Source organism: Anguilla rostrata, chromosome 7, assembly GCF_018555375.3.
Source record: "Anguilla rostrata isolate EN2019 chromosome 7, ASM1855537v3, whole genome shotgun sequence".
Taxonomy (NCBI): Eukaryota; Metazoa; Chordata; class Actinopteri; order Anguilliformes; family Anguillidae; genus Anguilla; species Anguilla rostrata.
This window is the reverse complement of record NC_057939.1, coordinates 1,730,766-1,746,945: the sequence shown is the minus strand read 5'-3', so window position 1 is coordinate 1,746,945 and position 16,180 is coordinate 1,730,766. Positions and strand designations below refer to the sequence as shown.

The window sequence follows — 16,180 nt, the reverse complement described above, 5'->3', positions numbered from 1 at the left end:
GTATAAGTGAATTCTAAATTTCCTCTCCGTTCTCTCAAATAGAGCCATGTGCCCCTGGGAGGGTGGAAGCCACTGATGTGCAGAGCAGGTCAGTGACTCTGTGCTGGGAAAGACCGGTCAGCATGGAGGGAGTTTCTCATGAGATCCACATCACCTACGGCTGTGAGGGAGAAGAGCCCAGATCACAGATATGTGCACCCAACACCACCACAGCTGTCCTTACTGATCTGAGACCTGGGATGAAATATACTTTCAACCTTACTGCAGTCCTTCCAAACGGCAGCTGCAGCAAGACCAGCTCAACATGCATGCAAACAAGTCAGTGACAAAAATATATTCATTTGAGGATGCATATTTAATATGTATACTCGTCTTTTTAAATATCATAAAATAGGCTGTATTGTTCAGGTCCTTTTTGTAAGCATTACTATCACAATCTATTATTAGTCATTTTAAATGGATTGTGTGTCACTGTACAGAAATGTAGTAATACAGTTTCTTTCCACAATGACAGGACCTAGTCTGGATGAGCTGGTGTGTGACTTGGGACTGGAAGACCACCTGAAGAACAAGCTGACTCTGAACAAAGTGCTGGAGATTGATGGAGAGACTTTAACTGATGAAAGCATCCAGTCTCTGAAATCTCTGCCATGGTGTTTCCTGAGGAGATTGATGATGATGAATGTGACTGCTAGGAGTGTGAGGTGCGCCACAGAACAGGACTTGACTTCCCAAAACCTGGACAGCTTAATGGACACTGTGTGCAATCCACAGGGCCACAGCAACAGAGTCAACCCTCTGGACCTCATAACTGCTGTGTTTCTCTGCTCAGATGGCTTTCTCCAGCAGGAGATGGTTTTGAAAATGTCCATGTGCCAGTTCTCTGTGCCTCTGCTGCTTCCTAAGTGTGATGCACAGCAGTGCACTTTAATGCTCTGGACCATGAGGGGTATTGTGAAAAAGTACAAGCCGCACTCTTTGACAGACCCAAGTGGGTTTGTGGAGGAGAACATTGTTCTCTCTAAGCTCCCCATGGTCTCTTTTGTGAGGCTGAGAAACAGCAGCTTGTCCAAGTCTCAGATTCTGAACCAAGTTCTCAGCAACCCTGAGCAGCACCACAACTCCTTTGTTCACAGAAACATGGAGTGCGGTAACACCCCAAGGAGGATTTCCAACGGGCTGGTGGAGATCAGCTGGTATCTGCCCTGTGGGAAGAGAACCATTGACATCTTCTCTGAGCCACTGGCTATAGCTAACCTCCGTGGGGACCTCAGGGACTTTGAAACTCAATACGATTTCCTCTGCCAAACCTCTGCTGCCATATTTGTGTTTTGTGATGATTTTGGGTTTGATTACAAAATTTTGGACTCCAAGAAACTTCAGGCTCATTTGTACTTGATCATCAATTCACAGAGCAAGAGTTTCAATACAGATGACTTCAAGAGATGTGTTTCTGAGTTACAGATAAAACCCAGTAACATCATTATAAAGGGTCCGCAGGTGAACGATGCAGAAATTGTGAGTTACTTGCGTTCAGCTATGACTGACATTTTAAAGGGAAACATGGTCAAAATGAGTGTTGAAGGGATGTCTGCTGTTGCCAATGAAGTTGGGATCCAGGTTGATGAAGATTATATTGTCTGTCAGAGGGGCAAGCAGAACGCTGATGAAATCACAGGAAGGATTTCTGATATACCAAGCTTCAAGGAGAAAGAGCTGCCCTTGCAAGGATGTGCATTGAAACAGCTGGCCAAACTGGAGAGGGAAGAGTGCAGGATGAAATATGCTGGGAAGAAAAACATAGAAGTTTACAGGAATGAGCTTGCAGAACAGAAGCAGAAGCTCAGAGCACAGCAGAGGGCTCACAACATCTCAGAGTCTATGTCCCGTTTCATCTCCGCAATGTCTGGTTCCACAGAGGAGCGCAAGTATTTCCTCAAGTGGATGAGGATCAACCTGGACAACCTGTCACTCAAATGCCTTCCACTCCTTCAGGCCGAGTACAAGGAACAGTGTCAGAATTCCTCAGAAAACAAGGAGCTCATTGCAGAGTTGGACAGGAAGATCTCCAGTTGCTCCTTGGGGACAGAGCACTTCCTGCGGGAAATGAGTCAGCTGTACGAGTCGGCCTGCTCACTCCCCAAAGGCCTCACCTCTGAAATTCTGCCACGTCTGGCTGCTGAGCTGCTGCAGGAAGGCTTCCCTCTGGAGCTGGTGGATGGAGATGCATCCAACATTCCTCTGCAGTGGGTGACCCAGGTTCTGAAGGTTCTAGATCAACTAACACAGTATAAATGTAAGATCCGGGTGGTGACTGTACTGGGGGTGCAGAGCACTGGGAAGTATACCCTCCTGAACGCCATGTTCGGGGTCCAGTTTGCCGTCAGTAGTGGCAGGTGCACAAGAGGGGCCTTCATGCTCCTCATCAAAGTAAAAGAGGATTTTAAAGAGCAGCTTGGGTGTGATTACATCATGGTTATTGACACTGAAGGTCTGAAGTGCCCAGAGTTGGCCCAGTTGGATGACAGTTACGAGCATGATAATGAACTGGCCACTCTGGTGGTGGGGCTGAGTGACATCACAGTCATCAACATCGCCATGGAGAACTGCACAGAGATGAAGGACCTCCTGCAGAATGTGGTGCAGGCCTTCCTGCGCATGAAAGAAGTTGGGAGAAAACCCTGCTGCCAGTTTGTGCACCAGAATGTACCAGACATCTCTGCTCATACAAATTACATGAGAGACAGGAAGATTCTGCTGGAGCAGCTGAATGAGATGACCCAAGCAGCAGCTAAGATGGAGAAGAGGCGAAACAACTACAGATTTACTGATGTCATGGAGTATGATCCAGAGAGAAACACCTGGTACATCCCTGGGCTCTGGCATGGCATCCCTCCCATGGCACCGGTGAATGCTGGCTACAGTGAGGCTGTGAATCTGTTCAAGAGGAGTGTGATTGAGCATTTTAAAGAACACAAATCTGGAAAGAGCTCACCACACACATTCAGAGAGTTCCTTGAATGGACCAGGAGTTTGTGGAGCGCAGTGAAGTATGAGAACTTCTTCTTCAGCTACCGTGACAGCCTGGTGGCTGATACTTATGCTCAGCTTTACACTGAGTTCAACAAATGGGAGTGGGCCTTCAGGAAGAGCATGTACTCCTGGTTAAGCCAAGCTGAGACAAAGGTGTCAAACTTTGGCACAATAGCAGGACAGATTCCGCCATCCTCAAAGGTGGACGACTTACTGCGCAGCCTGAAATATGAGGCCTCCCTAGAACTCACTAAAGGGGAAAAGCTCATTTTGGACAACCTCGCTGAATTCTACGAGAGGTCTGAAGGACACGTTTTCTTAGTAGAGAAGTACAAGGAGGAATTTATCAACTCAGCCAAAACTATTCGGAAGGAGACAGAGAACTCTGTTCAAAACAAGCTAGAGGCAGCCGTGGAGATCAGAATGGGTACGTTCAGGTTAGAGAACATCAAGAAAAATTATACAGCTGTACTGGAGCAAAAGGTTCTGGACCTGGTGGAGAAATGCAGGAAAAGTAAAGTTCTGTCAGATCAACAGCTGGGGGAGGAATTTGAGAAGATGTGGAATGAGACTGTGAAAGAACTGAAGTTCTCTGGCCTGGAAAAACGGAATATTGCCCAAGATATCTTGTACCAGCTGCGTTTTAACTTAGATATGAAAGGCAGCTCAGTACATGAAATGCTGTCCAAAGTGGGTGACTTGTCTAAATGTGGAATGGAGCCATTCAAAGTGAAGAGTCAAGGAATGTTTGAAATGTTTCGTCACAAAAGTTTTTTTGTAGATGAGCAGAAGATAAAAACACAAAAGATGGCTGATCACATCATCGAGTGCAGCAGGCAGTTTGTAGCTGAAAAATTGAGAACTAGGTCTGATTACCATAAGACATGCATGATTGACTTGTTTTGCATGGTAGATGAAAACCTGGACAGACACAGGGATCTGGAAACAAGTGCTGAGTTTCAGGCCAGTCTGAAGATCCACATCTGTGGACATGCAGCACGGGAGTTTCAAAAAATGCATTTGGATTTTATCCGTGCAAATGATCCACGTCGCTGTCTGGAGCAGTTCAAGGAACAGTACTGCACTGACTTTAAGGACCTGTTCCATAAAAGAGACCAGTGTTAGAAGAAAGCAGAAGAGTTCACCCACAACTGTCTTGCACCTGCGGTGAAGGAATACATCACCAAGTCTCCGGCCCCTGACCTTGTGGATGAAGTGTTGAGAGGGAAGAAAGCCTTTGATTTCAGCACTCGATCCTTGTTCCAGTTCCCAATACTCAAGCAGCTGCTTTCAGATGATAAATTTAAGGACTTTGAGAATTACATAAGAAACTACGAGAGCTTTGTGCAGAACTGGATATTTAAGCTGATGGTGAAGCAGTTCTCTGAGGGAGTTGGTTTCAGGGACATTGAGATTAAGCACATGAATGTGATGGTTAAGCGATTAAAGGAAGCCTTTGAGAATGCAGAGATGAAGGCCAATGAAGGAACTTCAGAAAGTGGTGAAGAGGACCAGAACATTCAGCAGTTTATTCAGAATATCTGTAGTGACCTACACCAGCTTGCAATCCCCAAAGACCCTCTCAGAGTGGTCCTGGCCTTAAACACTGCCAAGCCAGAAGACCTTTCCCAGTGTCTGAAGGTGGTTGTGGATGAAATGGAGCAGTCCTTTACTGCAGAGTTTCAAAGGGGTGGAGATGTGAGGGCCAGGCTGACCTCACTGGCCTTTCAGCCACAGAAGGAGCTGTTTAACAGGGTGTTTGGCTGTGGGAGGCAGTGTCCCTTCTGCGAGACCCCATGTGAAAGAACCACACAGAGCACTTTGCTTCCATCCACCGTCCTCAGGGGATCGGGGGTTACAGATATGAGGAATCCTCTGAATTGCTGATTAATTACATTACATTACATTAGAGGCATTTAGCAGACGCATTTATCCAGAGCGACTTACACAACTTTTTACATTGTATCCATTTATACAGCTGGATATATACTGAAGCAATGCAGGTAAAGTACCTTGCTCAAGGGTACAACGGCAGTGTCCTTACCCGGGAATCGAACGTGCTACCTTTTGGTTACAAGCCCAGTTCCTTACCCACTGTGACACACTCCGTCCTTAATGTCTGCTCCTCTAGTGTTGCCAGTGAGAGAAAATTCAGGTCAAGTGAAACAGGGGGGAAATGGCATCCATACAAGGACTATCAGAGCATTTACCCTGACTGGCGCATCCAGCCTGACACCAGCATCCAGGCCTCAGACTACTGGAAGTACGTCTTCACCAGGTTTAATGAGCAGTTTGCCAAGATATATGAAGTTGAGCCAGCTGACATTCCCCATGTTTGGAGAGATATAACCGAAGATCAAGCCATGAAAAGCCTGGAGGAATCCTTCCAGATGAAAGCAGGAGATTAAATTAATTTTTCAGTAGGGTGATCTTCTGATTGGAATTAATATGAAATAGTATACTCACAGGTACAACTCATAATAGTTAAGCACATATACATCCTCAGCGAAGTTCAACAGCATGGAATCCTTCCAGATTAAATTAAATGGATTGTATGGCCCCTGTTTTAGCCTGGTTAAAAATGTATTTCCTGTGGTGCATTAATTAATAGTATACTCGCACATATCACGGCTAATCACAAATGTGCCCCCACCAAGTTGAATCCAATGAAAGATAAATAAAAACGCAATAGAAATAAAACACATTTCAAAAAGGGAACATTAAATTAAATCATCACTGATGTTAAGAAAGAGAGATAATCACTGATGCATACATTACTGCATTTTTACAGCCTTCACTGAGCTGTCTCTGATACTCAGATACAGGTAATACCCTCAACCAGTCATTATACATATAAAACCATATACATGCTAAAAGGTGATGTTACCTCTATCATAACCTATGCAGCTTTTATCTATACACACTGTCTGAGTTAGCATGGCTGAGCTTTGTTCATTATTCCATTGCTTGGATGCATAATCAGGGATGGTAACTAGGCTGAGATATTTTGAGTTTGTTTAATTTTGAGACTTTCTCTATATCAAAAAGAATACTTTTAATGAAAATATAAATTACATTTTATGTTTATTTTTATGCTTCCTATAATAAGCCTATTAATACAGCACATAACCTTCATGTATTATTGGTAATACTATCAGCTCTTCATCACTGCTTGCTTGGCTGTTTGAAGTCATACATTATTAAGTACCTTGATAATCTGTTTACACAATAGCATAGCTTTCATCCATTCACATTCTTCAAATGGTTTAAATACATGATTTCGTGTTACAATGTTAAAAGGATTGTTGTTATCACTTTATGGGCCTTTGTTATCACTTCATAAGCCTTAATATAGAAATTCACTGTTCCTGAATAAAAGAAAATTTACCTTTGAGGCTCAAAGATGCCATCCATCCATCCATTATCTATACCTGCTTATCCTGGTCAGGGACGCAGGGGCTGCTGGAGCCTATCCCAGCATGCATTGGGAGAGAGGCAGGAATACACCCTGGACAGGTCGCCACACACACCATCCACTCATCCCTATGGGTAATTTAGAGTCTCCAGTTAGCCTGCCGACATGTCTTTGGACTGTGGGAGGACATGCAAACTCCACACAGAAAGGTCCAGGGATTCGAACCCAGGACTGCACCACTGTGCCGCCCTTATAGCTTTCATGATGACTGTTTATTTATTTTTTTTAGAAAGCTGGATTCAAAATTTGTTTTGCTTTTTTGCACTTAGTCAAATTGATGTATTTCACCACATGTTTGAGCACTTACTTGCACAAATGGCATAATCAAAATAAATGTTTAATTTCATCTGAACTTGATGAACAGTCCCTTATTTTCTTCACTGCCTGAACAACTGAGCTGCCTGAAGACTATGGCAGTATCTTCATTCTACCACTAGATGACAGTAAATCCATTTAACATCTCATCATTGCTGCTGGCTTCACCTTCTGTCTCAGGTAGCTGAAAATACACAATTCACACTTGTGCCCAATGTAATTACCTGCACTGGGGGAAGAAACCTTTCCATGTTTATCAATGAAAGGGGCATAAAGATGAAAGCTTGAACCTTCTAGTCTCACAATCAACCAGGATTTACATCAGGACTCAGTCACTGGAGTCTGTCCACTTTGAGTCAGAGACAGTGTTCTAGACCAGGACTCAACACATTATGGGAGCAGGAGTTAGTTGAGTCAGCCATTTTAAAAGTGACAAAAAATTAGATCAAAGCAGATATTTACCCAGGATACACCACAGTGCTCCTCCAACAAACTGAACGGAAACAAAATGCTGCTGCAAGACGTTCGGCAGATTCCACTGTCTTCACACATTTCAGAACTACAAAGCAAATGCATAATCACTCATACTTGTATATCCAGCAGCCTCTTCACAAAGTGGAGGAAAGTGTTTCCAATCAAACCCAGAGCTGCTGAGGGGAGCAGGGAAAATCAGTCTGTCCCTTGTGGAATAAATCATTCAGTCAGGGGACAGGAAAAGGGTGATGAAGCACACAGAAGCTAAAGAGGTGACTCCTGCCCAGGTGAGGCCGGAGGAAAAGGCAGGTGAGCTCAGGCTAACCTGCAGCAGACCATCACAGGCCCACCCATCCAGTTTAAACACACATTTTATTAAAACATAAAGACAACCAAACAAAGGGAACATCATCTCCTCTCAATGGCACCAGTTTCTTCTGAAGAGATTTCTGCTATTTACAAGAATCCAGATGAAATGACCTCAAACACAGAACCACCCAGCACGTTTAATATGCAGTATTCCAACAGAGAATGCAGTAAATCTACCACCCAGCACATTTAATATGCACTGGGTGGCTGAATATGGGTTGGGGGAGGCTGGGGGAGATACTGGGCTTGGGGGAGGCACTGGGTTGGGGGAGGCACTGGGCTGGGGGAGGCACTGGGCTGGGGAGGCACTGGGTTGGGGGAGTCACTGGGCTGGGGGAGGCACTGGGCTGGGGGAGGCTGGGGGGATACTGGGCTTGGGGGGCACTGGGTTGGGGGAGTCACTGGGCTGGGGGAGGCTGGGGGAGTCACTGGGCTGGGGGAGGCTGGGGGAGATACTGGGCTGCGGTGTCAGTGTGAGTGCTATGAATAACCAGGACCGAAAGAGAAGTGAAAGGCCCAGATGCACAACTGCACACAAGGACAAGTACATCAGTCTCTAGTTTGAGAAACAGACCCCTCACAGATCTTCTGCTGGCAGCTTCATTGAACAGTACTCGCCAAACATCAGTTTCACCTGCAACAGTGAAGAGACGACTCTGGGATGCTGGCCTTATAGGCAAAGTGTCAAAGAAAACACTTCTTTAACAGGCAAACAAGGAGAGGTTTGCCACGCCGGTGGGACGCCCCTGGAAGGGAGGGGGGGGAGGGAGCGAGAGAGAGAGAGAGAGAGAGGCAGGGAGGGAGGGAGAGTGAGGGAGAGAGAGAGAGAGAGAGGGAGAGGGAGAGAGGGAGAGAGAGAGAGAGAGAAATAATGCATGCAGGGCAGAATTAGACCATTATCCATTAATGATTCACATCCAAAAAAGAGCATTAAAATTCTGGATGCACCTCAATTCAAGTCCTCAAGACACATTGCAATGTAAGGCAATGAAAGCCCAAGAGCTCAGTCATGAAAAGAGTCCCCTCAGTCAGCTGGTAATGAAGCCAGGACTTCCTTTCCCAAATAAAGGAAAAATGCTAATCTTGCTAGGAGAAAGGCCAACAGCTCCACTAGCAGCAAAGTACATCTCGGCCTGCCATAATCTGAGGGACACTGGTTGACCACCACAAATATATTTATTTTAATTATTAATTAATTTCTATCTTTTTTTTTCTACATTATTATTACTATTATAATTTTTTACATTAAAAAAAAAAAAATTGTTATTGTTATTCTTGTTGTATAGCCAACTCGCTGTGGCCATTGCCACACTGTTGATTGCACTGTTGTCGTTACCACAATGTTGTTTGTATATCGTTGAGAGAGAGAGAGAGAGAGAGAGAGAGCACTCACACAAATACGAAATCAAATAAATGAACACCTTCACCTTCCTCACAGGTTCTGGGCAAAAACAATAAACTAAAACAATAAATGAAAATAACAAAGACAAAAAAAGTAAATAAATAAATAAATACAAAGAATTGAGGAAACGTTAGGTAGCATTGCTGTGAAATACAGCTTGTTTAATTTGTGTGAGATAGGTTAGCCAGTATCGTTTAATGAAACTTGGCACAATTTTTAATGGCAGACCTAAATCTGAAGTCATGACTTATAAACAGTGCTTTGTATGTGTGAGTAACTCAGCATTTTTGTACGTTGAAAACGTGTTTTTCATCAGATTTTAATTACAACCTTAAATGCAACTTCGCGAACTATACAAATAATTTTCATTGTTGTAATTACACACTTTTGATGTCTAAAGAGGTATGAATTTCTCTCAGAGTCAAATTATGCCAGAAACGGACTTTCATGTTACATAAAATGAATATGCCGTATTTAAGGACTTTTCTATCAGTAAGAACAGTTTGCAGTAATACGTCCCATAACGCTCTACGGGAAATTATTGTTATTCAAATTTTTGGTTGCGGTATTGATTCATCGATTGACCCACAGTTGATATCAGTAAAGTTACATATGGTGAACTATTGAACAAATCCTCAGCTAAAGTGTCATAATGTAATTGTAATAACAATAGAATATCAATATAATATTACTGTAATACAAACAGACTATGTAATATCGTAGCCTATCCCCCATAATAGCCTCGCCCAAACGAAACTGACAATAATACTTTCGATTTGCTTGCTTATAAAACTGGGTGACAGTCAGTAGTTGTTTCTGTGCCCAGTCTAGAGCATCCGCTGTGAAAAAGATCCTGATCGCATCTTCACGCTTCGCTTTGTTCTTCTGCGGAAAAGATTGTGCGCAAACTGATTCCAGAACAGATTATCCCGGTAAGTGAGGCAAAACTAATATTGACAGATATTGCTATAGAGCAGCACTGTAGCCCAGGACCGTGCAGGATTATACGATGGATGAATGAAACAAGTACACCCCCTGTTTCATTAACAGCTTATTATACATACAAACAGGACTTTAGACTACAAATGCTTTTTTGAATACTGTAGTTTATTTTTGTGCTTTATGAAAGCTTTTCTATACAAACAACAGGAAAAATATATTATACACAAACACAAAAATATATAATTCAAGATTATATTTTACACCAACACAAATTGTTTTCAACAAGTAATCATTTTGTTGTGACTGTTGTGGCTCCTGTTCACAGTACTTTGTGTGCCCTCCCTTTACAGAGATGAAACTATGAAGTCATCTTGTATATTTTAGGATATTAGTGAAGGCATGGGGGTTTTTGACAATTCTTCCATACAGAATCTTTGAAAATCCTTTTAGATAAGTCTACATATATCCTCTCCAGTTGAGTCACCCTCAACTCATGTTGTTTTGCTGGCTGAAGTTGGTCTTCTGGAAATTTGGTCCCAAAAATATGTACCCCCCAGTATTTCCTGCCTTTTATATCTTTTCTCAAGATTTTCCTCCATGGTACTCACACATTTCCCTCACGATGTCAGAATCAGCTTCTGCGCATTAAGCTCATTTCATTGAGTGTTTTTAACTGCATGGGCTACATTTGTATTTATTTCTTATTGTTTAATCTAAATTAATCACCCCCCCCCCCCCCCACCAGCAGCTATATGGTTTGATATTTTTGACCTTATTCCAAAATACTGTGTTTTCTGTGGTGTGTGGCCTGTGGTCTAGAACTCATTCCTTAAAGCACACCTGCCTATTCAGGTTATTTAGGTTTTGGATGTTGGAAGTCATCGTGGATGTTTGTACATTTCATGGTACAATGTACATAAAGTACACAAAGACCTATTTGAATGAAAGTCTTAATACAACAAAGCAAAATGCTAATAAGAACAAAACGAAACAATGACAATATCAAAGTAAAGTTTTTTTTTAAAACTTTGATTATCCTTCTTTCCATTGGGAACTTTGCATGGCCACCAAACTATTTACAAACTATTTACATTTCAAACTATTTACTATTTGGAAACTCCCGTTCGGGCTGTCTTGTGCAGGCTCATTCTCTCTTCTGTGCAGCAGACTATACTGTCCTCGCTCTTCTTCCTGTTTATATCGCAGTTGTTCTTGTTGTTCTGTGTCGTCTTCTTCTCTCTCTCCAGCCATTCCTGCAGTCACCTCTGTACAGCCCTGGTTCAAACCCAGTGAACAGTTTTGTGAAAAGTTGGTGAAACACCATATAGGCCCTCAGGTGAAAACCTGGCTACATCTGGTTTAAAGGTTTTATAGCCAGCTAGAGAGCTAAGTATGGGGAAACCCTGAGCTAAATTGGGGTTAGCCTAATGTGTTTATATCAAAACATCAACCACCTAGAAATCTAGACATGTAGTAATTTTGCATATTCTGTATTCCTGCTGAAATTTAGCATATTGAGCATCACAAAGCATTAAAAAAAATCTCTACAATTTTCAAATGTCACCTTTGCAAACATTTAGTGAGAACTTTGTCCCAAATTGTAATCACTTTTCCAAGAGTAATGTTCTGCATTAAAGCAACATTGAAAAATCATGGATTATATATAAATATAAATGTTAAATATGAATGTAAATGTTCAATTGAAATATAATGCTGAAATGTAGTAAATAAATGTTTGGAAAATATGCTAATTGGTGATGCCCTTAATGGGTAATGTCAAGTATATTGTTTGGAGAAGGTTGGTCTCACCCACACCCATGCAAATACTGCTTGCGGCCGCATAATCAGCTGCCTGAAAATGATCCAGAATAAATATCCCATGATCAGGAGGCAAACTCTGTTTTCTTGTGATCAAATGGTATCTCATGATCTTGAGAGAACGAGACCAAAAAATTATATTGCAAGGACTCTACGGATGTAGATCCTTAATGTTACATATATTCTTATTTGCTTTGAAATCCTGTTAGTCTGGTCTGGCAATATTAGTCAATAGATCAGGTGAATTCACTTTTGTTTTCCTGTTGTAAACACCTCACAGCTAGACCAATGAGGGTTTGTAGCTGGAGGGGAAGGTATCGCGTGTTCTCCCTTGGCTGGTGTGATTCAAAACCGAGATGTTAGTTATTTTTCCTCTGTTCGTAAGAACAGGGCACAATTATAATTGAGAATGCACTGGTTCCGTTGCCACGGGTTAGATATGAAGGCGCTGCTTCATATCCCGCTTAAAGCTGGCCTGAAACGGATCAGTAGCATTCAGGTTACTCTCCGTTCGTAAACGGGGCTATGTTGTCATCAGAGATATATCAGATCTGTCGCCGGACTGTCAATATTCCAATGGGAGCATCAGAATATTCACAAATACGCGGAACAACACACCCGATCTATCCGTGACTACAGCAAGAAAGCGTAACAGTTACTATGTTTTACTCTCGTGTTAATCTGACTCCATTTTACATGATAATTTAAAATTTGGGTTTAACTATACGTGGAACTTGGGAGTGGTTACACTCGACTCTATCTTGTGCCATTATTCCTCAATATATGCTCCCAGGTTTAGCATTATTGTTAAATCTCAGTTCGGTGAAGAATCCAGAGGGTAGGAGGCTGACCACCATAATACATGCCTTCCATGCCTGGCTTACATGGATAGTGCATAGACAGTTATGAGCCCAGGGTGGTGAAGAATCTATCGGGCTCCTTAAGGCGAATTTGGGGAGAACCGGCGTACAACGCCCATGGGTTCTCTTATGCCAAACAACACCAGAACCGATCCCACCAATCCCTTAGCGGGCAGATCGTGGTCACCTATCTAACTTGAAGACCCCACTAAAGACGTTTACTGTACTAGACCCCTGATCAGTAGGTCCTAGTCATAATTGCCCCCCTGAGTATTTAAACGGAATTTCGGCTGAAAAGAAGATAAAATGGATTAGAGTCATGAAGACCACGCAAGTTAAAATCAGAAGAATTTATTTAACAGGCAGGTAGGTTGTTATCTTTAAATTCAAATCGATTATAAGGTTTAAAAAACATAAATACAGAGGAAAAGAGTTCTTACCAGCCTGTTTAGCTACCCACAGAACATCGAGTATGCGCAGTGCGGGAAGTCGATTGCGATCTTCCTTGTGAATCTACACACACCACACAGATTATGTGTAACGTGGGGAAGTCGTTTACGATCTTCCTCGATTGCTTTGTCTCCCTTCCTTTTAAGCCAAATCCCGCGTTTGGTCTAGGCGGCATTGCCATAAATTAACCTGTCCGAATCATAAATCTCTAATTCCGGCCCCCACCATTTGGAGGAGGTTGTTAAAACAATTGGTGGGGAAATGGGGAAAAGGAGATGATTACCAGAGAGGACATTCCATTGTGTTAGGTTTTTCCTGAGTTATTGAAACTATGTTTTTTCAAATTCTATTTGGTATGAAACATATTTCATTCAATGGCTTGATTATTGTGAACATGTACATACCAAACATGCCAAGTGGATGTAATATTATGGTGCAGTTGTCATGAAAATACCCTTCTGTTTAACCATTGTACACGCAATCCATGTTATTATTACATAAGGCATAATACAATAATACAATGAACACATGTGCATGGTTTGTAAGGTTTTCCGGGGTTTGTAAATAGGATATACAGATGGTTTATAGTCCAGATCCAGAAAAGAAATACAAAGTGTAATGTCAGAGGGGCCCAAAATGAGGGCACTGTGGTATTGTCCCGCCATGTGGCCGGTCATTTCACCCTTTATGACCCCAAAACACCCACACCCACAACCACAGGCAAAGAGACTAGTTCCCCTTATCTTAGTTGTATCCAGGTGGTAACATTCCAGAGAGCCAACGACTTGCTCACACAACCATAAACAACCAGTTCAGTTCCTCTTATCTCAATCTTGTCCAGAGGGTAACAGTCCAGAGAGCCAAATGGCCGGCTCATCCCGAGGAAATCCGAGTAGCTTATTGTTTTACCACAAGGCTCTCGGGTCCTTTGAAGTATAGGCTGCGCCCCAGCATGCCGGCTCGTTCAAATGCCAGCCTTTTCTGGGTCCCAGTTTAATTTCCCTCTTACACTGTATATTAAGTTGTTCTGGTTTAGGGTGTCGGCTAAATGACTGTAATTCATGTAACTAATGTAATTAATGTAATTTAATGAATTTCAATCATTCCGAGCCTTCCTTTGATGACATGAAGACATTTAGTTTCCACGTCTGGGCTACCTGAGATACAATCATTAACGCAAAGATTTTGACTAGATTGCTTTGCCTAGTATAGTAAGTTCAGGTTGGCAATGAGAAGTAGAACTGACACAGCAAAGTTAATACAGTGAACTGAACACACCTGCATCTTCAGTGATTAAGACTAAAATGGCCATCATTTATTAACAAAAATACAAGATTTCTAAACCAAGCTGACGTATAGCCTGCTGAAGTCACCAGAGATCCCTCTGCAATCTACACAAATCTCCAGTGGGCCGCACTGATTTCATCCGTGGTCCCCTTCCATCCCCATCCCCAACACTTTTACCTTTAGTGCAGGGTGCTTTGGTTCTTCGTTCTGTAATTGTGTGATGTTTGCCCAAAGGGAGGAGGATGGATTGCCCCCATTGCCACAGGGAATGTGGGCAGAATGACAAGTTCTGCAGTGAATGCGGCTACAGACTGTGCTGTGCAAGGACACCTGTCACAGGTAAGCCCAACGAGCTAGTTAGCGACCAGACCTCCTAGCTTCATTTTCAGGTCATCACTTAGCTAGCTTAAATTAGTCCAGATTGGTAAATTAGTCAAAGCAGTAGCAGTTATATGAAGAAATTAGATTTTAGTAACTGATAATTTACATGAACTGATCTTATGTTTTATATAGCTAGTGTGTACTCAGGAAGATTATTTAGGTTTTTTAGGGGTGAGAGGTTGGACCGTTATCAATGACAAATGTTACAGCACCTTGAAATAGTACCAGCACCAATAAATACAACCAAACACGTCCTATAATTTGATACGTCTTTCATGTTGCTGTGGAGGAATTTTAGCCCACCTTTCTTCGCAGAAACTGAACTGCTTTAATTCAGGCAATTTTGTAGGTTTTGTATCGATGGCAGGACATTCTCCTTAAGAATTTTTTTCTACAGAACAGAATTCATGGTTCCTTTAACAATGGCGAGTCATCCAGCTCGCAAGGCAGCAAAGCATCCCCACACCATCACAGTACCTCCACCGTGTTTGAGTGTTGGTATGGTGTTCTTACTGTGAAATGGTCTATTTGCTTTATGCCAGACATAATAAAATAAATGAAAAGTTTCTGTTCAATATTACATTTTGTCAAAAAGATCGGAAACCATTCAATGTGACAAATATGAAATAGTAGAAATCAGGAAGGGGGAAAATACTTTTTCACAGCGCTGTATGCTGTTCTTTGAAAACGAGGTGTTAGCTTTTTGACCATGGTGGTTGCCCACGGTTAGGGGTGTGTTGTTCTGTGGTGGCTGTTTTGTTTCGGTTTTTTTTATGCTGGTCACTGGGACTGTATATGGCTGCAGGAATCCCTGCAATATTCTCCATCAGCCTTGATTGAAATATTGCTGTCAAATGTTTACTGCTACAACCGTGCAGATATTTGGGAATATATTTAGAGCCTGTGTTTTATCTTGTGTAGAAAGATCTTGTATTCTGTAAGAAAATGGGCCATTGGTAAAAACGAGTAAATTTCCCATGGTTTGGTTTTTGCAGGTTTGTTGAGAGATTTTCTTGATCATCTTAATGCTTTATGTACACATTTTATCTAAATTTTATCCACCTTGGTTCAAATTTGAATTGAAAGTGGGACAGCATTCCTTTTCAGGGCCATGAGGGCCATTTTTATGCACATAATAATGCACATAATCAAACTGTTGCTCTCTGCTATATCTGCTAATGCTAGTGCTAATACTTCTTTCACACAGAGCTTTCTGTACCTGGGAACCTGATAGTAGACCTCAAGGTCAGCATTTCTGGAGCAGAACCCTGGTGCAATTCTACCGTCGTCCACAGGGTTGTGCTGTCGGACCTGCAGCCAGGAACTGAATGCACTGCCGCCGTCTCCATGGCGATGGAAGAAGAGGTGCTGAGT

The 16,180-nt window shown here is 42.3% G+C and overlaps 1 protein-coding gene and 1 pseudogene across 1 annotated transcript in view; both read left to right on the top strand.

Annotated features, from left to right (window-relative positions):
• The window catches only part of LOC135258439 (interferon-induced very large GTPase 1-like), a 465,270-nt gene that overhangs the window by 329,713 nt on the left and 119,377 nt on the right, over positions 1 to 16,180 (top strand). The gene's annotated exons all lie outside the window — the stretch shown is intronic.
• LOC135258735 (up-regulator of cell proliferation-like) lies at positions 27 to 6,416 on the top strand (annotated as a pseudogene).